The sequence below is a fragment of the Ascaphus truei genome, chromosome 1, assembly GCF_040206685.1.
Source record: "Ascaphus truei isolate aAscTru1 chromosome 1, aAscTru1.hap1, whole genome shotgun sequence".
Classification (NCBI taxonomy): domain Eukaryota; kingdom Metazoa; phylum Chordata; class Amphibia; order Anura; family Ascaphidae; genus Ascaphus; species Ascaphus truei.
Window position 1 is genome coordinate 165,799,337 of NC_134483.1, and position 25,392 is coordinate 165,824,728.

Here is a 25,392-nt window from a genome sequence, read left to right on the forward strand (position 1 = left end):
CCGGAACTTGTGTATATATACACACATACGTTACCACGCCAAGCGCCGCCCGCTCAGCGCCAGTGGGGACTCAGCCTTAGTGACCCCAGTAGGAATTGATCACATCCATTCAGGAACAACATTTACACTAAACTTTCTTGTTTTTGTCCAAATCTTGTCAGGATGCGGCATTCACAGAAAACACATTTCTCTAAGTAGGCGTTTGTTAATTTATGGAAACAAAATTAAAAATGATGGTTTAATGGGCAATATGATTAACTGATAGACTCCCCAACATGGGCCTTCATAAATTGTCTTGTACTGCTCCATTTGTGCTTTATTAGCCTCGGTAAACCTATGCTGTTCACTTCTTTGGACATGGTTACTGACACTGGTTGTGTGTTGTGTCTTGCCTGTGTGGGGCACTTTAAAGTATTACTATAAAAATTCCACACATTTCTTGTACAAATTCTCTCAAGTGTTAGGCTAGTTCCCCAGTAAATGCTGCATATGCGCTGCACCAACAAGAACCGCCCCTTAATGGGGCTGGGCCCACTACGTACCTTGGCGCGCATTTGGCAGCCGCACTCTGAAACGAGTTTTAGGCTGCGATCCCAGTACAGCCTGTGCGCACGGCGCGGCGTGCACTGTGCGTGTAAGCACCGCCCCTCAATGGGGCTGGGCCCAGTACGCACCGTCACGCAGAAGGTGCAGCCGCGCCGTGCGGCAGGGTTTTTCCCAACTCAATAAAATTGAGTTTACTCCTAGCGACGGAGGCGTGGCCACGCCCCCCGCCCCCACCGGCGGTTCAACCAATGAGGGCGAACCAGCCGCGTGACGTAATGGCCACGCCCCGCAAATCCCCGAGCACGCCCCCTCCCGTCGCAAGATTCTCTCCTCCTCACAGACCGCAGATCACGGTTAGCGCTGTGACACGCGCCGCCCCCCCGCCGGGCGCGCGTGTCACAGACATTACTGGGACCGCACCATTACAAAGGCAAAATTGTCTTTACAACTTGCGACGAAGGGTTGGCCACGCCCCCCGTCAGTTCAGCCTATGAGGGCGAACCAGCTGCGTGAGGTCATGGCCACGCCCCTGCACCACCCCCCTCCCCCCCCCCTGTTGCAATCTCCTACAGCTCACCGCAGATCGCGGTTTCCACACGTGCACGCGCTGCCACCCTGCCGGGCGCGCGTGCTACAGAGAAGACTGGGGCCGAAGCCTTAGTGTCATATTTTTTCTGAATACGTATCATAAGCATTTTGATACTGAAACCAAATGATTTAATATGCAGTGAAACTGTCTTCTAATTGTCAGGGAAGTTTGCGGCCCCATTTAAGTAAATGAGGTTTCAAGCTTCCCTGACAAATAGAAGACGGCTTCGTGAGATTTTGCATTGGCCTCCGCAATGTTATCTTCTCCCCATTGTAAGCAATCACATTTTAGAAGAAAGAAGCTGCTTGTGTGCACAGAATATTGCCAAACATTACAGGGAAGCAGCAGCTTCTAGAACAGCATCTGGATAGCCCTGGGTATACTGTGCCTCAGGTAGGATCCCATGTATCGATTTTGCCCTATGCCTCCATTTGAGGGAGCGTTGGAACGAGCAACAGGACGACTTGGGGGTAATTCTATATAGTCCCAGGTGGACAATGTCTGGGCTGTTTTGGGCTGGAAATCCTTATTAGGCAGTTATAGAATTACCTGCTTAGGGAGAAGTTACAGAGCAGATATATCTGACCAACTCTTCCTATATACAACAGGGTGACTCCCTGATTTGCAGCTGGAAAACTGTATAATTTTTCTGCTGTCTCCCTGAAATTAATTCCCTCATCCCAATAACAATCAATTGGAGATTTAGAAGTCTCCCACATTTTAATCCCAAATGCACCTGAAATATGCTTTCAAATTTGGCCAGTACGTAAATCACCAGTACCACATTTTTCCTGCGTTGATGCAAATCTCTGCCACAAATGTAAGGTGCATGGTTACCAGGAGAAAGTTCGAGTTAAACTTGATTTCAGTCTGTGTTGTTACTTCCTGGTTTGTTTGCCTTCTGCAACCTCCGACCCCTGTAACATCACAGCAAGGAGAAGGGATACAGCAGCCTAGCAGAGAACAAAGGCTGAAAATCAGATCAAGAAAACATGACTTGACTGATTAACTTAATAGTGTCAGCACATTCTTGTTACAAACATAATATTAGTATCCATTTCACATTATGCAAGTGAGGCATGCAAAGTAACAAACGGCTGGCTTGTCCTGGCACCACAGAGGCCAGCATATTATAACCTCTAGTTTTTGGCCTGAATGAATTCCTAATTATGCAGGCCACATCTCCCCAGTTATCAGAACAAATCCTTTAATGGTGTCTGCAAATATATTTTTTTTTACAGTTTCGCTAAAAACACTTTTGTTATCGATCTAATGCATGTCAGTGGAAGTCAGGTTGTGTTGAAAAGCTGTGTAATACGACAGGCATATGCTTATAGGCGTCCATGTTAAAATGGACATGAAGCACAAGGTGACACAGTATGCTCATCTGCATGTCATTACCCAGAATCCCTGGCTGCAGTGGAAGCACTGTATGCTAAGAGATAATGGGAAAAGGCAGGGTTGCAGACCTGTCTGAAACACGTGAATGGTGCTCACAAGGGGTATTTGTATTTGCTGTACACTGTACGGTGGAGGTTTTTTGACACTTTTTCACCCACCATAACTTACAGTATATAATGTGTAGCGGAAGTTTTAGAATTCTGCCATTCTTTCCCCTCCACTCTTCCTGAAAGGGGCTTTCACACACGTGACTGGTGCGTTCCTTAGGCTGCGTCCACGGTGCCGCTTGGCGCGTCGGCACAATTAAAATTTGTCCGGCCACGTACAAACTGCTCGCGTGCGCTCGTGATTGCACTTACGCTCACGGGTGCTGGGCGCTTGCAGAGACAAATTAAATTGGCTTTGAGGTGCGCGGAGGGGTCACATGACCTGCTCAGCCAATCAGCGCCAGTCAGTGTTTTGGCCACACACCCTCCCACAACAGCGCTTACAGAAAAAGTGCCCGAACGCTCATTCTTGTAGAGTTGGTGACGTCACCACTCTCAAGCATGAGTGCGGTCCGCGGCACGGGGGACGCAGCCTACTGTATATCCCCCGCTAGGAAGAGCTTGCAGACAGATTAAATGTTAGTACGACTGCTGTGATGTTGCTTGTGTGAGACTTGACTTCTCTACAAAGCCTCTGGCTATTCTTCGTGTGGCAGTAACTCAAACAATGCTCTTTTCAAAAGATCAAAAAAAGTTATTACTTGCATGGAAATTACACACATAGTCATATTGTTTTGCCAGGTCTCTGAAGCGAATATATGGGGCTTAAAAGCCACTATTAGAATTGTCAATGGAAAATACCCGCACCTATGCAAATGAACAGGTTTTACGTTATTGACGATTTCAAGAAAAATAAAACTCAAGACACGTACAATTAATGTTTAAGTATTGTTGAATGTCTGTTTTCAGTCATGGGGTAGGCAGGGGTGCTTGTCGATCTTTTTTTCTCTCCACCCCATAAACAAGGCAAGCAGATTTATGAATATCCACTCCATGTCTAAGAGCCACTCAGTAGGCAAGGTTGGAGAGATAACATAACCATGAGGGCAGCACAGCTCCCCGAAAGCTTCACTTAACATTGTTTGCAAACAGGTGGAACTTTCAACAATTATTTAAAAAGACTTGTCTGGGTTTCTTGAGCAAAGTATCAATCACCTAGTTTCAACATGTCAAACATATCGCTATTACTAGTTGAATTTTGTTCTACATGGGATTGCACAATATAGGGCGGCACACGGGATTCTGATCGTCACTGGGGAGCACTGAAAGTATAAGTTACATGTGAGTGCACTAGAGAGAGAATGACTGATTTGAAGATAGAATCAAAGCAATACGCCATGTTTTTTCCTTTGGCCCTTTTTGTCCCCACTTTTCAAGTGGATCTGGATAGGACATTTTGTATCTGTTTGCGCTCGTTTGTCCTTATTTGGTTTATCTACGTTATATAATTCTGTTTCCCCCATTGTACTGCACCTATTTAGCAGGCACACTACATACGTTTGGCTCCTGTAAGACCAGCTGTGCCTATTACACAGAAAGTTGTGTGTGTGCGTGGTAAGCTGCACAGGTTGTGGGACTTCCAGAGCAATTGCTTGGAAGTGCCTCCGCCTAGTTCAGGGGCGGCCAACCTGATTGGTATTTGGAGCTAGAATGTACCTGTTTCATTGCAAAGGGCCACAATAAGAATGTTTTTAAAATGAATACCTGTATACAGGGAGTATAACCCGACCGTGTCGGTGTATAGTGCCTTCAGGCTCTGCTTTGTGTCAGTGTGTAGTGCCGTCAGGTTATACTCATGTATAGTGCCGAGTATAACTTGACAGCACTATACACTGACAGAGTATATGGCCAGCGACACTACACACTGATACAGGACATAACCTGACGGCACTATACACTGACACAGAGTACAAGTGAGAGGCGGTGAAGACGGGGTGTCACATGGGAAGGGGGTATAGGGGTGACATATGAGGGAGGTGGAAGAGGTATTGGAATAAGATGATGTGGTAGGAGGGGTTATTGTTTAATGTTACCTTGCAATGGAGCATTGCAGTAATGCTACCTTGTACTTGTTGATTTCTGCCCTCCCCAATTTATTCGGGATTTAAATGATCGAGATCAGTGGGTCCCAACCTTCTTGTGTATAGCTGTAAAGCTCTATGATGATAATAAGAACTAGCATTGTTGAAAACACCATCCTGACTTACAAAGCTTTCCTAGACACAAACTCCCCCAAATATACATAGAACATTCTATAACAAACCAAAACATGCTAGTTCTACTGTATTTGGCAGTTTGATCTTTCATCAGAAGCAGATATATTTTGAAACCTTATAACTGATTGGCTGGCAAAGTACAGCATCTAGTTCATCGTTTAGAACCAGCCAGAAAAGAGGTTCAAAATAAATAGATAACAACCAGTATGTAAGTGCACCTGTAACTGAAAATAAAGTGCATTAAAGGAGGATGTGGAGCATAAAAGATAAACCACGGGGGATACTGAACAGAGCACCCTGCTTAAGGCCCACTTGGAAGTAAATGCAGGTACGAGCCCAGTGGCCACAGCGTGGGTGAACTCTGCTCGGATACAGGAACGCACCAGCACCCGGAATAGGGCCTGGCAGGTAAGGGATACCTCCCCAGCCAAACGCTGCTTCCTGGACTTATAAAACTTTGACTGCCTACTGCAGAGTATGGGATTTACTAGGTTGCGATTGAAAATGCAAGCCCCTGTGCATGTATTGGAAGGCTTCCACCTAATATGCTATTAAGCCGTTTTACCTTTGCTTGGGAAGGTTTTAACTCCATTCAAGCAATTGGAGCTGAGGTCTCTCAGAGCAAAGGGAATATTGCTTTCTGGCATGCTGAAAGTAACATTGAAACATAGAATTTGACGGCAGATAATAACCACTTGGCCCACCTAGTCTGGCCTGTCCGTTATAAAACCTGAGACCCTGTTTGATGCTTTGCTGTCATATTTATGATAGCCGTATTATGACTATCCTAAGCATTTTGTAATTCCCTATCTGTATTTGTACTCTCTCACATTTCCCCTGAGCCTCTCACCCTCTATCTTCAGAGCATGACCTCATGTTGTAGCACCTCTTTCTCCCTAATAGCCTTCCCTACTGTACTTTGTTGAAATCATTTATATATTTAGACGTTTCAATCATATCCCCCTCTCTCTCCAAGCTGTACATATTGACGTCCTTTAATCTTTCCTGATAATTTAAAAAAAAAATGTTATGTATACGATGCACCATTTTATTTATGTGCTTCCTGAGATAGTGTCTCCTGAATTTAACGCAGGTGAGGTCTCACCAATAATCTCTAAAGTGACATTGTCACCTCTCTCTTCCCGCGGCTAATACTTCCCTATATACAGCCCAACATCCTCCTGACTTTCCCCATTGCTCGCCTTGAGGTGGGCCCCGGTAATGCGGCAGGTTCTGTTCTACGGTCCCGCCGCAAAGCGAAAAATGCCAGAAAGTGGAACCGGCGATTTTCGGCATCTGCGCATGCGCAGACCGGCAATTTCTCCTTCTGCGCATGTGCAACCTCCATTCAGTACAAGCGCGACCACCGTTCTGCGCTTGCGCAACCTCTGAACCCCCCGTTCTGCGCATGCGCGACCTCGGCAGCCCCCCGTTCTGCGCATGTGCAGACATGGCGGCCCCTTTCCCGGTACCGCTGGATGAGTGGAACGCCGTAAAGCGGCCCACCGAAAAGCGGTGCCCAACTGTACTTCTAAATCACCTGAAATAATGACTCCCAGGGCCCTTTCCTCTATAGTAGCTGACATTATAGTGCCATTAAATCAGTGTTCCGCCTTTTGGATTTTTGTGACCCAAGTGCATTGTTTTGCACTTTTTGGAATTAAATTGTAGTTGCCTCACCCTTAAACATTCCTTTAATCTACCTACATAATTAGTCATTTGAACCCCCTGCAGGTAAACCATGTTGCAGATCTTTGTGTCATCTGCAAAAGGGCGTACTTTCCCCTCCAGGCCATTTGTAATGTCACTATTAAAGATCACCGGGTCCAGTACAGATCCCCAACGAAGAAAGAGTCATGCATGATGCAAATAAGGAGTTGTCATCAATAAAAGGTGCCATTACTGCCCAACATTGGTTATCGTTGCTTAATAAAAGTAGTGGTGCCGTGCCTGAGTTGAAAGAAATCTGAATATATTTAACATTAAAGAAAAGCTATTTGCACCATATTTTAGAATGATATGTACATTAGAAAGCAGCCAGGCAGAAGAACGAACACAGCATTTACTCTGAATAAAAAGTGGAACAGTAAGTGTGTAGCAAAAAAGTAGTGGTACTCCCCGCCCCCCTTTAAAAACACACTCGCACCACGGCTGCCCCATCGTTTTTCTGATCAGCATCTTATTTGACTCACCTTTTCGCAGAATTGATTTTAAGCTGGATTTGACATACAACTTGGTATTATGTCGGGGTCTCCGAGACGAGATGTTATGCAGGTTGTGTCGTCTCCTAAAAATCGGGAGCTTGTATGGGAAGTACGGTACCCGTGACCGCACTCTGAGTGCCACAATGGTGATCCAACACTTGTAGTGTTCTAGCTTATGTTTTTCTTGCTTAAAGACCATATGCACGAAACAAACAACAAACGAAACATAACAATATTTCTTATACATCATAATACCTGTATAACTGGAACTCTGTAAACGTACAGTATTAGACCAGTGTGATGAGCACGGCCACTGTTATTTTCCTGGGATAAAAATAATGTGTGTGCATTGATCTTCCTTCTCACGTTGGCAGCAATAAGATTATGTAGCGGGCAACCGTGGTGTTGCCAATTATAAGCCTCTGCTATCCTGCCTATTGGTGTCAACATTCTATTCAAATTGAACGTTGGTGTGACACAGAAAATAGTTGGAAGCCGGGATTTGGACTTCACGTCAGGTACTGCTGCGGCCCCTCCTATCCTCCGACTTACCCGGAAAAATGCGGGGATGTTATCCGTTTCTCACGGAGTTTCCCGCGCGTCGGCCGCATCAACAGACAAGCGCTAATGGCGCTTTACATTGAAAGCGCCCGCGGCGTTGGAAAACGGACGAGAAAACGCCGCGCACCGCCACGTTTTTAAAAATCCCACGGTGGCGGCCGCAGGAGGATAAAGGCGGCCGCCACTGTAGATAAACTTTCCTTCTGTCTTTTTTTCACCATTTCCCTACACATTTGTTTTTGTTTTTTGTTACAATGGCAAATCCAAAAGTAAACGATAAAGAATAGATTATTAGACATAGTAAAATAAAACAAAGCACAATGGAAAATGCTAACAGTCCCCCCCAAATAAGATACTGATCATCAATATGGGTATATTGATACCGCTAACAATTAATTCACTTTCTTTAGAGTGAATAGAAATGTCTACATTTGTGTTACCCTAGATCAGGGGTGCGCAAACATTTGTCTGCGCCCCCCTGTCTGCTCGCCCCCCCCCTCGCTGTCCGACCCCTTACCTTTTCTCCAAAGTTTTCTGATGTCACAACGTCATTTGACGTCGCGTTGCATGGAGACACGCCACCAGAAGCTGCCGGAGACAAGGTAAGGGACTTACAGAGGCCTCGAGCGCTCTCCCGGCATTTACTTTAAATGTTGTGGGGAAGAGCGCGGGGGCCTCTGTAACCGGCGTGCCCTTCCCCAGAAAATTTCGCACCCCCCAGTTTGCACACCCCTACCCTAGAGCAAACGAATAGGATTGCCGGGGCCATAGTTTCCATAAAGGAGGCGGGTCCCGCACACATTTTTTAAGCGGGGGTGATAGGTTGCGTGCGGAGACACAGGTCGCCTTGAAGTTGTGTGGTACTCACCACATAACGTATTTATTTCATATCAAAGCATATTACAAGAGCATACATTAAAATGCAAACAGCAGGATGAGGTGCACGTGGAAGATATGGCTCAAAAACAAAAAGGAAATACTCTCTAACTTTATCTCCAGCTCTATTAACCCCTATATTTGAAAACCCAGAGTTCCCCCCTGGATGCTCCCAAAAATATTACACGCAATTCGGGGAATTACATATCAAAATAGCAGCCGGCCAGGTGGAAAAAGGGCAAATCTTGCCCTACCAGGATCTACAAAAGAAATTCCAAACACAGGACCTGCAGCCTTTTATCTTCCTTCAGGTCAGACACTTTCTGCAGGCAATCTCACAGAAAGCAAGTTTCTCTAATTTAACAAAAATGTGAAAAGTTGTGCAGAACAGGCACCTACCAGAGGGGTCTGATTTCGGGAATATACACGGGAATAGCATCATCATCAGCTGATAAATAAAAATAAACCGGCGCCAAAAGAAATGATCTGACCAAATGTAGTCCAATTCAAAGGGTTGGGATGAGTTCCATGGAAGTGTCCTTAATGCAATCTCAAACAAACACACATATAAGACCACAACATAAAAGAGAAGAAAAAAAGAGAAAAAAGATCATAGTGCAACTAAATACAAACAACAGATCACTGATATAGTGTACAAATATAAACAGTAATTTAATATATAATTAAAAAATACACATAAAAACAACAAACATTTGCTTGTTGGGCAGGGAACACACTAATAAAGTGATGGCATCCAGTAGGGCTAAAACTGAAACCCTACTTACAGCAATGCTGAATGGTATAAGCCTTTAATTAATTGTGTTTTTTTTTTGGTTTGTGTCACCCATTGTTCCTGGCAGCCTTTGCCTAATATTTTAGGAGTATATATATATTTATTAGTTGTTTAATTGACACAAATTTTTGTAATTTTAGCAATAGCGCTGTTCCCACTGCCCTTTCCCTTTATCATCATCAGCTGCCTAAAATCATAACTATATGTTGAAATGGGCGGAAGACCTCAATATAGAAACAGATAGACGACGACTGGGAGGATATCTGTGAATCGGCAGCTAAAACCTCAATTTGTACGACAATAAAGGAAAATATATATTAATTCAATCGTACTTAACTCCAAGTAGGCTGAGCCAGATCTTCCCAGGAACCCCCGATCTATGCTGGAGAGGGTGTGGCCTGAGAGGAGATATGGCCCATATTTGTTGGACTTGCCCACAGATTCAGAACTTCTGGACCATGGTCTAAAACATGATCCAAGAGATCACAGAACTGCGAGTTCCGTTGGATCCGCTGACCTTCTTGCTGGCTAAGCCCATAGAAAATCTACAGACCCCCATGAGAAAGCTGGTCTCCTTTGTCCTAAAAGCGGCACGTTGCTCTATAGCCGCGGCTTGGAAGAAAATAAATGCCCCATCCAGGTGCACTTATCAAAAGAGTGAATGAGGTCAGGTTCATGGAGAAACTGTCGGCCCAATTAAATCAAAATTTGGAACAATGCTATAAAATTTGGGAACCTTGGCCCCAGAACTAGAAAGGTCTCAAAATAAGACAAAGATAAGTGAACTTGAACAGAAGAAAAAGAAAAGTTGAAGTTAGGTGTCCGGGGCAGTTGTGGAGGGGAGGGGGGCTCGGCAGGGGGAGGAGGGGGGGTGGGGCGACAACATGGTCTGTCCCCACCCTTATCCCTCTTATATACCAAGATATCCCTCCCCTGACCCACCCCCCTCACCCCTCTGCCTTCCCCGATACCTTTCCCCTCTGCTACTATCTCTTATCTCTCTCTGTCCTTTTTATATCTATTGAAGTGTTCTGAGATATAGTTGTTACTCATGTGATCCCAATAGACGCACAGGATACTCACTAGTTTGTTATATGATTAGAAACGTAACTTGTAACATGAGACTTGCTTAGTATAATGTAACTGTATAAATGTACAAAATACTCCGCTGTACTTATATGATGACCAATGTTACATGGAAAAGAAAAACTGTAAAACCTTGCAAAAAACAATAAAAGATTAAAAGAAAAAAGAAAAAAAAATACAAAAATCAGTAGACTACAGTAGAGTCAAGGCGATAAGTGATGTTTCATGGTAAACACTGCTATGTCAAGAAAGTAGTTCTTTTTTATGTAACATAGTAAATGTAAAAAAGTTCTGAATACTCAATAGGAAGAGCTGTATTGAGGTTGTCGGCGTTCCTGTGTGACATGGTTTTGAAGAAACTGCTGCCTAAGGATGCGACCCCAGTCTTTACTGTTGCATGCGTGCCTGGCGGCACGTGTACAGATAAAAGCCGCGATCTGCGGTCCGTAGGGGAGCGATGGGATGCGCAGGGGCGAGGCCATGATGGGGGGCGCTGCCATAATGGGGCATGTCTGCCCTTCCATAGGCTGACCACCGATCACGTGACTGCGCCGCGGCAGGGGAAGACAAAATTCTTGTTTTCCATGCCAGCGTACGTATCATCACGATTTGCGCGCCCACACACACACAGCCACTGGGGCTATGTGGGGCTGTGCTGTGTGGCGCGCGCTACATCGTGCGATGTAGTGTGCGCCACTGGGGACCTGGCCTTAGGTCTATGCAGCCATCTAAGAGGCGGATTCACAGAGCACTGTTAAATCTGCAAATAACGTGACGTTGCCTAAATAGGTAATGGAAGTTATTTTCCCAGAGTTAATGGGTATCCACTAAGCTAATAATATTAATTAAATAAAAGAACGAATGTTAGTTATCTCATTAGAATAGGCTTAACGTCATGGCACGTTAGTTCAATGCTAGAGCTCTCTCTATCTCAGATGCTGGATAGCACCACTGTCACTTCATACTTTAGAGCAGGGGTGTGCAAACTGGGGGGCACGCCAAGGCATTTAAATGAAATATCGGGGGATAGCGTGAGGCCTCTGCAACTGAATTTACCGAGGTTCAGCCGGCTTCAGATTACACGCTGACATGGCAACGCGGCATCAAATGGGACTTCACGTCACATGACCCCACTCGCCAACAGGCAGGTAAGGGGGGCGCAACCACCAGGGGAGCGGATGCAGGGGAGCGCAGCAACAGGAGTTTGCGCACCCCTTCTTTAGAGCAATGGTGCTCAACTCCAGACCCCCCGACAGGTCAGGTTTTAATGATATCCCTGATTCAGCACAGGTCGGACAATAAGTGGCTCAGTCGAAGTCTGCACCACCTGTGCAGAAGCAAGGATATCTGACCTTCTGAGGACTGGAGTTGAGCCAGTGGCGTAGCTAGACATGCGCGGGCCCCCGGGCAAACATATACTGCACACATAACTATAGATTATATATAAAAATGCAGCAGCGGCAGGCTCTCCGGCGTTAAACAGAGGATCAGCCGGCAGAGGAATTAGCAGTTGTTACAGATGCAGCGCAGGACGACAGGAGAGGAGCGCGATCTAGAAGCAGGCACCGGAAGTAAGGAAGACTTCCGGGTCAGACCGCTAGATCGCGCGCCTCCCCTGTCGTCCTACTCTGCATCTGAAAGAACTGCTAATTCCTCTGCCGGCTGATCCTCTATTTAAGGCTGGGGGCCCGCCGCCGTATACCATCTCCTCCCACCTGTCTTTATCTGAAGAGAGATGGGCCGCCGACAGGGGGAGGGAGAGTGGGCCCCCCAAGAGCGCAGGACCCCAGGCTTTGCCCGGGCTATAGCTATGCCCCTGAGTTGAGCACCCCTGCTTTAGAGCTCTGCTGCTTACAGCTGTAGCTAATCATACTCGTGGACACTCTCCTGGCTTCCTTTAAAAACAGACCACTTCCCGGTGTGAGCAGTAAAGCTCTAAAGTACGCTGTGACATGGGGAGCTATGCAGCATCTGAGATGGGTCACTGCTAAAGCTGCTGCCCTGAATTGCAGAGGGTGTGGGTTCTGATCCTCTTGGGCCTGACACGTGGTACCCCCTTCATCACAAGGGTTCTTAGGCTCGTCAGTATAGGTCTTATGTGAATCTTTTAGGAGGTGTGAGTCATTTAAATATACTTTGCATATCTCCCAGGATGTAAGGTGTGCTCCTTTTGAGCACAGGTGTCTCTCCATATGTTGTTTGAGGGGTATATCGTGCTTGGGACACAACTAAAATAGGGGTCTCGTGCCTGGAGGGAGCTAATGCCACATTTAGGTATATGACCTAAATAACGTCATGTTAAATTCCTGCGTTAACTTGAATGGCCTTCAGTGCATACACTGGCGACACACTTTATTCGAGCTCGGCTAGTCCCACGAATTCGGGTATACCCGGGTGTATTGAGGTTTGTGACTGTTTTCTGCCCGAGTGCATTGAGGTATTTTCCAGGCAGGGATTGAAGCATTTTATTCCCGCTGGCTGCAATACTGCACAGTATATATATATATACTGCATTACAATTCATGAATTTATGCCATCTGGTAGACACGCGAAGCATTGCAGCCTATTAAATCCTAATCATTATCATTTAACAGATCAGCCGCCCGTCAGCCAGGCATGAACCCAGGCTGGGAAGGCAAACACAACGGGGCTTGTCAGAGGTGAGGAGTGGCGCATTCCAGGTATCTGCCAGGTACATACTGGGTATTTGCTCGAATAAAGTGTGTCGGTGCAGTATGTGTCATGGGGAGCGACTGCAGGGCTGGAGTCCAGTGGCTGGGACAGGCTAGCAGGCAGGTAGCGATGGTCAGTACACAGGCAGTGGTCAGTGACTTATGAGAGGCAAATGAAGTGAGGTCCAAAAGGCACTGGTACATAGTAACAGCACCACCTGCCCTGTGAAGATCAGTTTGAAAAATGTCAGTCTGTCAGAGCAGTGTGGATTGCCGATTTAATTGTTGCCACAAAGGTCTTTGTCAACCTGTCCGTGATATTAAAGCAGATTTTGCAGCTACATTTTAGTTTTTGCAGCCTTTTTTTTAACTTGCCTGTTTATACTTGGTGCAATGAACTGTAACTTTCTTCTCTATGCTGCACCTGTGCACTGATATCTGCGTCTGTGTTTCAGATCTATAAAAGCAGGCCTGTCAAACGCAGAATAGCTTAAGGGCCTATTTTTAAATCCGACTGCAAGACTTGGGCCGCATCATCAGTGCAGCGGAAGGAGAAAAACAAAGTGCCTACGGCCTGACTCGCATAGTCAATATAACCTATGCTTACACATACAAATATGTAAATGTTACTGGTTGCTCTCCCCCCCATCCTATCTTTCTATCCCCCAATCTCCTCTCTCTCTTCCCGCATCCTCTACCTCTTCCCTCGCTCGCCTCTCTTTCTTCCCCCATCTCTCCTCTCTCTTCCTCATCCCCTCTCACTATACCCCCTCCCTCAGTCTCCGCTCCCCCCTAATCTCCTTTCTCCTACCCCTCCCCTGCCACCCTCTCCCCTATCCCCCCCACTCTCCCTCTCTGCTGCTTCTCTTGAGCTGCCGGGTCACTGCTGCTGTTGCATGGGATGTCACAGTTGTCCCAGCTCTCCCTTCCTGGAGACCGCGGAACCCTTGAAAGGCAGGTTGAGAATCCCTGAGCTACAGTGATGTGGCCCAAAAATGGTAAGGATCGACGCTGCGGGAGCCCCTACTTCAGAGCGGGACCCCCACAGCGTACATCTTCAGACAGAAAACTAAAGAAAACTAACCCGCCTCTCTCCGTGTCTCCCCAGCAGAAGCCAGACCATGTCAGTGACATGCTCTAATATGGATATGACCAGTGTTCGACAAACCTATACATTTGCTCGCCCCGGGCGAGTGGATTTAACCCCCGGGCGAGTAAATATTGGCCCAAGCAGCACACGTTTGGTACTAGGTGGCGAGTAGATTTTTTTGTGTGGCGAGTAGATTTTTTGGTGATTTGTCAACCACTGGATATGACCATATTAAATTATCCTACATCCCTGACCGGGGCCAACTTAAAATGTTATTGGGTTTTTCACATGGCATAATAAACAATATTCACATATCATCTGAGCTCCAAAGCCTGAAGCCCAAATCCACAATGTTGGTTCCATTCCATGTGTAAATGGGTCACATACAACAACAGTGAGGGGAAAGGGGGGGGAGGGAGAGAGGTGGGTGGTATAGTTCCTTTCCACAGTCCACGGATATACCTTGACTTTGACCGACTTCTTCTTTCCAGAGTCCTGGCTGAGGTGCCACTGTGTCTGCTGCTTTCCTCGCTCCCTTCTTAAATCTTACTCTCTGCTCCAATAAGAAGATCTGTCAACAGTCAAAGGAGAACGCATCTATCTCTATCACAGCCATGCAGTGACATTGCTCACCCTCGGGATGTCTGTCTGAGCCAGCCACGGCAACCAGACCTTTTGGAAATTTGGGCCAGTGTCGTTAACTAAACTTTTTAACTGTTCCATCTGGCAAACAAACCAAATTCTACTCCGAATCTTGTGAAAGGATGGAATTGCATTCTGTTTCCACAATGCTGCGATCTCACACCTCGTAGCCGTTGCAAAGGGAGCAACTAGTTTTTTTCCCCACTCTAGCTAATTGTTGAGCTTGCTTGTTTAACAGAAAAAGCCAGGGGTCCAACGGAATCTCGAGGCCCAAAATCCTCTGTAGCCAATTTCCAACCTGCTCCCATAATGGGGCTCTCGGAGGGCAGGACCACCGCATGTGCAACAAGTCAAATGACGCTGCGGGGTCATGTGGCGTGACGCATCGCCATGGCAACGCGCGTCAAATGACTCGGAAGGGTCACATGATGTGACATGACCCATGATGCCGAGTCCTTGGAGAGAGGGCACGAATGCTGCGCCTGCCGGGCAGGGGGACGCAGCTCAAGAAGTTTGCGCACCCCTGGCCTAGGACACAAGGGGGAGTAACCTGGGACATATTTTGAGAGTTTTACTGGGGTGAGGTACCACCTCATTAGTTCCTTATATGCGTTCTCCTTTAACGTTGTGCATATGGAACACTTAGCCGCGGCTACAAATATCTTGCTCCGTTCCTCATCCTCTAGCGTCGCATCTAAATCCGATTCCCATTGGGACATAAACTTTAATTTCTTTGAGTAGTCTTTACCTGAACCGGTCACCTCTCTGTACATTCTAGATGTTAGTCCCCGTGTGTCATTTCCCAACACACAGAGCGTTTCAAAATTCGTCAGTGGTGGGCGTGTAGCGTGTTTGGTATAAAATGCCTGGACTTGGAGGCGTCTAAAAAAATCTGTGTTAGGTATGTCTTTTCCTGACTTCATTTGATCAAATGTTTGTAATTCTACCCTCCAAATCCTTCAGTCTCAAAAACCCATGTTGTCTCCAAATCCTAAAATTTCTATTATCCAGGCCCGGAGCAAAGTCTGGGTTACCAGATAGAGGGGTCATCAATGATTGTTTCGAAGTTAATGAGCATCTAGATTTGGCTGCCTCCCAGACTGCGAACGAATTGAGCATCGAGGATAGCGGTTTGTTAATTGCTTTCAGCCTCTTTTTGGGGTACCAGATTAAATTACATAGCTCCAAGAGAGCACACAGTTCGCTATCCAGTGCCACCCATCTCCTCATGCCAGGGTCTGTGTGCCACTGTACAATTTGGCATCATTGGGCAGCTTTGTAATATGATAGCAAGCAAGATACCACCAGCCCACCAGCTACAGTAGATCTATGTAGGATTTTAGCTTTGATGCGCGGTTTCTTATTTTTCCAGATACATTTTGAAATTCGAGTTTGCAAGGACAAAATATCCTTGATAACTACTGGGATCGGAAGAGCCTGAGACAGATATAGAATACGGGCGGAAGGTTCTTTTTGATGCAAAAAATCTTTCAAATTCAGGAGATATTGTATGTGGACCATTCTCTAACATTTCCTCTCAAGGATTGCAAGAGTTTAGGATAATTAGCCTTCTATAATGATTTGTAATCTTTTGTGATATTTATCTCAAGGTATTTAATCGCTGTGGGCTGACAATTGAAATTGACGTTTAGGGCTATTAATTTCTCCATGTCTTTGGGAATATTTATGTTTAAGGCTTTGGACTTTGGCTGATTAATCTTAAATCCTGACACCTTATTGAATTTCCCTAACAAGCTGAATAGGTTGGGTAGAGAGGCAACAACAAAATATGACACCAGCACTCCTAACTTGAATAAATGTAGGTCAAAATAGGGTGAACGATGCAATAGGGGAAAAAAGTAATAGACAATATAGTCAGATACTGGTAAGCAGCAGACCCAAGAATGGCCAGTAGACCAGTGAGGTCCCCTATATAACAGCACTCAATCACACTACGTAATTAAATAGTGTAATGTACCCAAAATAGGAAAGGGCAGAGCTCGGAACATCCAAAAAGTGTAATGACATGATAAGTAATATAAAATGTTTTTAATCGTAGTGGGTAGAGAGGTAAAAGGTTGTGATAATGTTAAAATTACTTCATCCGCATTTAACGTCACCTTATGGGTCTGAGTCTGTATTTGGATTCCCATTATATCCGGATTACTTCTGATTTGGGCAGCCAGTGGCTCCATGTTTAAGGCAAATAACAGAGGCGAAAGCGGTCACCCTGGTCTCGTGCCACTCTTAATTCTAAAAAGATCTGAGGGGAAACCCAGATGTATGACTCTCGCTGCCGGATTAGTATATAATGTTTTGATTGCCCTTAGTATCCTCCCCCCAAAACCAAATGCCCTCAGCGTGGCATCTAGGTATGGCCAGTCAATCCTGTCAAAAGCTTTTTCTGCATCTAAGCTTAATACAATCCCCGGAATTTTATGTGTGTTGTCGTACTCAATTAAGTCTATAATTCTTCTAGTATTGTCGGCCGCTTGTCTATCTCTAATAAATCCAACTTCATCCAGGTGAATCAGCCTAGGCAAGATAATACTCAATCTGTTGGCCAGTAATTTGTAATACATTTTAATATCCAAATTTATTAATGATATCGGCCTGTAGCTCTGACAATTTGTAGGGTCTTTGCCCTGTTTATGAATGAACGAGATTGACGCCTGGAGCATCTGTTCAGGGTAAGGAGCCCCTGCTAAAACAGAGTTGAAAACCAGAGCATATATGGAGCTAGGATCTCAATAACATTTTTATAGTATAAATTACTGATCTGGTCCCGGGATTTTGGATGTTTTAAGATTCTTAACTACATGTAGTAACTCCTCTATTGTAAAATCTTTTTTTAGCATCTCTCGCTCCACCCCATCCAGCCCCGGCAAATTCAAGCCAGCTAAGAAGCTCTCTAGTGCCTTGCTGGTGTTTGCGTTGTGCACTACTTTCTCCCCGTTGTACAGATTTTCATAATATGTTTTAAACTCCTCCACTATAAGTTTAGGGTTAGAAGTCAAATCACCCGTACGGGTCTTAATGGAGTGAATATTATAATTTGAATGCCTACTCCAAATTTTATTAGCTAGCAAGATATCTGGCTTGTGTGCCTTTTCAAAAAAATTCCTCTTGGACCAACTCAGCAATGTCTCAGCCTGGGAGGTGAGGATATTGAGTTAAATTCTCACATCCCATAGCGCCGTCAAGGTATCAACTCTACCGTTTCTGCCATGTAGGATAGAGAGCTCGTGTAGCTTCGTTTGTAATTGATTTATTTTTGCGTCTCTTTTCTTTTTCCTACCGGCTGTTATATTAATCAATGTACCTCTAAGGGTAGCTTTGTGTGCTACCATAAGGTTGAAAGGGAGTTAACACTATCTCTGTTAGTCCTAAAAAAAATAGATCAAATTCTATCTTAAGTGTTTGATATATCTCCAGGATCTTTATGATGATTCATTTAGTTTACAGTTTGCTCCTGGTCTGTCTAGATTAATTTGTGACCACCATAGCTCTATAGGTGCGTGATCTGACCATGAAATATCATGGATCCTAGAATAGGCGATCTGTGGGACCATAGATATGTGGTGAGTTGGTGCATCACAAAATAAGCTCATCAGTAGCATAAGTCCATCCAAATGAATCCAAACTTCAGAACCACTGTATAATTAACAGAGATGTTCATCCCAGGGGAAAAAGGAGACCTAGTGGTGCCCACACAGCTACCACATCCAATGGTCCCTTAGAGACATAATTCACCCATGGGATATGATCAATAAGCAATCCCACACAAGAGAGGTAATAATAAAGGGCTGATGCCCTATACCTGACTGTGGAAGTTCCAAGTGGGATGGATTCTGCAGCGTGCAATCCTCAGAGGTGTAGATCAGCAGATGAAGGAAGAAAGGAGCACAGCTATCCGCAACCAGAGTGCATGGAATGAAACATAGGGCAACTCCAAGTACAATAAAAACGAATATTTATTAATTAATCAGCTTACAATGGGGTAGAACAACGCACCAACGCGTTTCGTCCAACAGGACTTTCTCAAGGTGAGAGTCTATTGAATACAAAGAAGTAATCGATTCTGCTGTAACTGATATTTGGGTGTGAATAGAAATTGAAGCCTTTCTCTCCGGGGTGCTGCTCCCTCCAGATATCCACCAATTGGTTGTCTTTCAACCCTGTGAACAGAGCCCTTGCTCCTTCACCTCTACCCTTTCTGGACTGAGCTCAATTGTCAATTATCGGGTCTAGAGTCTTGTTGAAGTCCCCTGCTAATACTACGTTATCCCTGGCTACCATGTTAAGGGTTGTGAAAAATGCCTTAAAGAACTGTGGGTAATTTTCACATGGGGCGTAGACATTCACCACTGTTAAATAGCGATCATGACTGGTGCCTACCACTATTGCCTCCCTTGTACTGTTTCATTTTTTCTAACTTAAAGGGCAATGTATTATGTATCAGTATTGCGACCCCTCTCTTCTTCTCCGTAGCGGAGGCGAGGTGAAATTGCATAAAAATGTTATCAAGAAATTTAGAATAATTTGTTTTGCTAAAGTAGGTTTCCTGTAAGAGCAGGATATCGGCCTTTCATTTTATACTCTGAGAAAGCAATGCTTCTTTTATGTGGACTTTTAAAACCCTTGGGCTGAGGACCCACTGCGGACGGCCGCATGCGCGCAGGCCACCAGCCCCTTACCTCCTGCCTGTCTGTCCCCGCTGCCTCCTGCCTGTCTGTCCCCGCTGCCTCCTTCCGGCAATGCTCACTACGCGCTGTGACGCGTCAGCTGCCAGGGGATGCAAGAGGATTGCGATCCCGAGCGGGGACGCGTCACGTGGTGTACTGGTGAGCCTATCAGCGACGATGGCTACAGTGTCAGAGCTTCCCCCACCTCCAAAAGGTAGGGGGGGAAGTGTGTGTATGTGTATATGTGTATATGTGTATGTGTGTGTTGTGTGTTGTGTGTGGGGGACAGATAGACCGGGGGGGGGGGGCAAGGGGGGGGACGGACCGACGGGGGGGATGGATGAACGGACCGACCGGGGGGGCAGCACGGAGAGCGAGCAGCAAAGGGCATGTGTGGGGGCTCGCTGCACTCTCTTGCAGCCTGGGAGACCCCCGCTGCAGCCCTCCATCCAAACCACGCCCCCCACCCCCCCGCTCCAGCTCCCGCTCCTTACCAGGTAGCGGTCAATTGCCTCTCAACGCGCCGCCTGCATGCAGTGCGGGCGCGCTGACTGAGGCAGCGGGGCCTCAGCCTTAACATTGTGCAATATAAATTCACCGCCATTTGTGTCTATATTGTGCAATTCGCTTACCCCTTCCGTGCCCACTGTCTGACACCGCCGAGGACTCTGGATTCTTTTTATCTGTGGGTTCTGTGTTGTATCTGCTTCGATCTCTTGACCGGGGAGGAGGAAGGAAAGCATCGGGCCTTTTTAGTGTAAGTAATATTTTTTCAGTATGTGTATATTTGCTTGTTAAATGTAAACTTAAGAATGAGTGCTTTAAGCTGCAACCCCCCTGTAACGCGTGCTCGCCACAAACAAGTCAGGACCACGAGGCTGAGGTGGGAATTGATAAACACAGACCCGGAGCCGAGCGGCCACGTCCGGTGTGCAGGTTCGTAGTCGTGTAGCCGGGTCAGGGTAGGAGAAGTCGGGTATTAGGTATACTGTACTCGCCGTGGTCAGGGTTTGGAGGTAGGAGGATAGTAGAGGTCACGTAGCCGAGGTCGAGGACAGGAGATGGTAGAATAGTGGATGAATCCGTGGTCCAGGTTCAGATGAGACTGCAAGGCAGAACAGACAGGGCAAAGCAAGGCAGGACTAGAAATAAGAATGCTTGCGACCAGCACAACATCACAAGAAACAAAGTATTATGCTCAGCCAAATTGCAGAGGCAAAGATTGAGCATATAAAGGGTGAAACAGCCAATAGGTGAACAGCTGGTCAGCAGAGGCTGAAAGTGAAACCAGAGCGTTGATTTGTTGCTGTGCAGAGTGCACACAGCAGGAGCTGATGAGGAAAGCTTGCAGCAAGTCAGAATCAAACTGGAGCGGAGCTTGCGCCCGATCCTCACACCCCCTTTTAACATGATTAGAACCTCCTGAGTTGAACTGCTGTATTTTCAGCTACTGGGACCCTCCAGTTCCTAAGATACTTGTCAGTGAAGTTACTGGCAATCCTTCCTGGCTTTTAAAGGGGATTTAAACAGGCATCCAATTGGAAACTGCAACTGATGATGTTGCGGCTTCCTATTGGCCCGAGATTTGACAGCTATTTTGTTTCCTCTGGGGTTCCCAAAGCTGAAAATAGCGGGGTTCAGCTCAGAGGCACCCACTGGTTCAGATTGTCTAAAAAATAAATAAATGGGGGTTTAAGAAAACAAAAAAGGGGGTGGGGGAGGGATTACTGCTTCAATATTCTTTAAAGTACTGTACATTGCTTTTAAAGAAATGATGTCTCTTTAAAATAATAAACACGTTAATATATCACACGTGTTACACAAGACATCAAGATTTTAAGGTAACTGATGCTAAATTTGACAATTCATTTTGTTTTCTAAAAATTGACATGACACCCAAGAATCATCGAATCCCAGTTAATACTTGGTAGATTGTTGAACTCAAAGATTTATCCGGGGGATTAGTGAATTGGAGTTCTATTTTGCCTGGTGGCTGGGCTTACAACATGATTGTAACTGCGGAAATTTTCATTAGTGCTTCATTACAAGATCACTGGAATTATATAAGAGTGACGTTACAGCGAATCCACTCTTATGAATGTTTCTTATAAAAAAAAAAAACCATCCTCGTTGTATTTTGGCATGTTCGTAATGCACACTACAATGAAAAGAAACGGGCAGCTTATAGCTGTAAGAGGAAAGATCTCACTGTCTTTCCTCAGTGGCCATCAGACCATAACTTGATGCTGTATCGGGGTGAAACAGGCAGGATGAGGTACAAGAAATACTTTACTATTCTAGAAGCAGCCATTGGCATCACCCCGCTGAATAAGAGAGACCTTCTCCCCGAGGGAAGGCATGCAAACCTGTGGTCATATGCAGGGTAAGACTGCAAGAAGGAAGCAGGCATTTCCCTTGTGTGTGTGTGTGTGTGTGTGTGTGTGTGTGTGTGTGTGTGTGTGTGTGTGTGTGTGTGTGTGTGTGTGTGTGTGTGTGTGTGTGTGTGTGTGTGTGTGTGTGTGTGTGTGTGTGTGTGTGTGTGTTTATGCAGAGTTTGAGCTTGAAGGTCCTCAGTATCTTTGTCTCACTGTACATGCATATGTATTTGTGTAATTGTGTAAGTGACAAGCTGTCATAGGAAGTGAAAGAGTGAGATATTATAGCATTGATAGCATGAATTAGAAGATTACGTCAACAATTGTTTTATATATATATATATATATATATATATATATATATATATATATATATATATATATATTTGTTACTTCAATGTCAGCAAAAGAATCAAAAATGAAAGAGAAAAATACAAATGACAAACTATAGGTCAGGATAGGTAAGGATAAGGAAAATAAAAATGTAGAATAATAGGAAAAAAATATTCAAAGCATAAGTATATATTGTCGATACTGTATACATAAAATCTTTTTTATATGATTACATTATGCAGTAACACAAAGTAAGTGACAAGAAACTCTAGTTTTCATTTTTTGATTTGGAGTTTAAAGCCTTATTTTTTAAAAGGAATATTGGAATATACATTGTGGCATTTATAAGCAGCAGGTTAGTCTTTTCGTTATCCCGATCCTCAATAGGTAAATCCTGTAACATAATTTAGGAAATTAGTGGTTAAGGGTACTATTAAAATAATAAAATATATTTGAGGATTACAATACATAGTTACATAGCAGAGGATGTAGAAAAAAGACAGATGTCCATCAAATTCAACTTATGTTAATACAGGCATACCCCGCATTAACGTACGCAATGGGACTGGGGCATGTATGTAAAGTGAAAATGTACTTAAAGTGAAGCACTCCCTTTTCCCACTTATTGATGCATATACTGTACTGCAATCGCCATATACGTGCATAACTGATGTAAATAACGCATTTGTAACAGGCTCTATAGTCTCCCCACTTGCGCACAGCTTCGGTACAGGTAGGGAGCTGGTATGGCCGTTCAGGATGTGCTGACAGGCGCATGCCCGAGCTGCCATTTGCCTATTGGGCGATATGTCCTTACTCGCGAGTGTACTTAAAGTGAGTGTCCTTAAACCGGGGTATGCCTGTACAACACATAACTTTACATATACCTTCTGTTTTAAATTTATTTTAATCTTTAGTAGAAGTTTTTTGGACCACACTAAGTAAAATACAATATGTTTTGATCTTGACCTCCTGCTGCATATTGGTATATAGTGAATCCAGCATGACCAGGAAAACAACTGCTTCTAAAACCATATCTAGTGCTAACTGCTCTGCAAGTTCTTTGCCTGTGTGGGATCTGGACAGCACATTCATCTTTGGCAAATGAATTGTAGCCCCTAATTGCGCTCTCTGTTTCACCATAGAAACCTGTGCTGTCTTTCCTCTGTAGGGAGCGTAACACTGTATTACCCAGCGCATGTGAGTGGTACCGCCAACCACACTGGAATCCAGCTCCAAAACACCTCACCAGGCCCAGGCAGAGATTCACACGCGGCAGATCCCTTCACCAGGTAATAACTACCTCACTGCAACTTATTTCCGCCCACTATTAAGATAAGGAAGAATCCAGAGTACAATAGGGAGAATGACTGATTCTTGAATTGTTTTCAAGTTCAGTCTCGCTCCTTAAGAACTCAGGAAAGTAGTGTTAGGAGATATTTACTTAACAGTGCTTGATCGCCATTTAAAGAGGCAATCCAAGCAGAAATATATATATATATATATATGATTGAAGCAGGGGGTCTCCATAGCTGAACTCAATTTCAGCTCCAGGCATCCTGCTGCCCAAGATACTTACCTCTCTATGTGGTTCATATAATGGCGACTTTAAATGTCCCGCGTCACAATAGGAAGCTGTGACATCATCCGGTGTGGCTTCCTATGCTTGCAACAAAGTAATATTTCTCACCACATCTATTGCCTGTGCTACTGTAAGGTCATTTGTATTTCTTTTTATTTAGTTGTAGTTAATATCACAGTCCCTCCACTTCTCTCCCACATCCCACCTCCACCCACCTCTCCCCTCAGCCCTAAACCTCTCTCTCTCCCGCCCCTCAGCCCTCAACTTCTACTTTACTACTTTTTCCTACACAGGTATATACACTGATAAAAATCAATGACTACAAAAATGTATCTTTTTTTATGAAAAATTAAAAATACGTCTACATTTAGCCTATAATAGTAATAATCCTACTGGCCAATAATGCCCTGGCTGGGTTAAAGCACCTTGCCTTCGCCTCGGGCCTTCAACTCTTCCAGCCAGGGCATTATTGGCCAGTAATGCCCTGTTCTTCGGGGATTATTACTTAATTAAATGCCTGGGGGAAGAGCGTGGGACCCCTGCAACAGCCCGTGCACCCCCAGAAAAATCTCCCGACCCCTAGTTTTCGCACCGCTGACATAAACTGCGATCCAGCTAACAAGGAGCTTCGCAGCTCTGACAAAGTGTGTACATTTTATACATTAAACAAAAATTATTTACATATCAAATATATATATATATATATATTTATATTCTTCATTTAATATATCCATTACAAATATGGGGAGGGAGGGAACTTTTTCCAACTTTAGTTTTAAAATGGTTGCCCCTAAAAACACCTCAGAGCCCATTCCTGTAGATTGTAAGCTCTCAGGAGCAGGGCCCTCGTTACATTTTGTATCTGTAAGCGCTGGTTTGTCCTTATTTGGCAGGAAATTGTGTTTGTGTAATATACATAACTGTGTACCCCCATTGTACAGCGCTGCGGAGTATGGTGGTGCTTTACAAATAAGCAGTAATAACTGTCAAACTAACTCCACCCCTAAATATAAACCAACCAATCAGAACCTTCGGCCAACATATAACAAACCATAAATTGTATTAACCATTTCCTTTACCCTGGTAGCGTCACCTCAGTCATGGGTCTCATTCCAATAGGTCCCCAAGTCCCTTCTTCCTCGCCTATCCAAGGCTGTTTTTATTTTTAAAATCGGATGCTCTGAGATATGAGTTTGTAATATTAAGTGCCTGGGAGGTTAAAATGGAGATCTCCCAGTGCAGTCTCAAGGTTTCCATGGTAACTTCAGAAGCTAGTGATTAAGAAAATCATGCTTCAATAAGCAAGATACTAACATAATATGATTTTAGCTCATGGAGGCTTCTAGGGGAATTGCTACTTGATTGTTTTTTTTCAGTATATGTATTTGTTTATTTAAAACCAGAGACAGAACATGAAACACAGACAAAGCCCAGTGCTACATCCAATGACACATATACACGGTACAGTGCCTAAATATATATAGATATCTTTTGAATAAAATGACACTTATACGCATATATATATATCTATATCTATATCTATATCTAGATATAGATATAGATATATATATGCGTATAAGTGTCAATATATTCAAAATAATATATATATATATATATATATATATATATAGATATATAGATATGTTGTGGTTATTTTGGGGGTTCAATATGAGCTTATAGGGGTCCTGTATGTT

The 25,392-nt window shown here is 44.6% G+C and overlaps 1 protein-coding gene across 5 annotated transcripts in view; it reads left to right on the top strand.

Annotated features, from left to right (window-relative positions):
• Positions 1–25,392, top strand: part of TJP2 (tight junction protein 2) — a 113,665-nt gene that overhangs the window by 2,097 nt on the left and 86,176 nt on the right. For 2 of the 5 annotated variants that reach the window (XM_075597632.1, XM_075597640.1), the window contains exons 1-2: positions 21,710–21,791; positions 23,288–23,408. The exons of 1 other annotated variant lie outside the window; for it this stretch is intronic. The gene's annotated coding sequence lies outside the window, so the exon portion shown is untranslated. Of the gene's footprint in view, positions 1–21,709; positions 21,792–23,287; positions 23,409–25,392 lie in introns of those variants that run through there. 2 more of the 5 variants (XM_075597674.1, XM_075597666.1) reach the window with 1 other exon arrangement.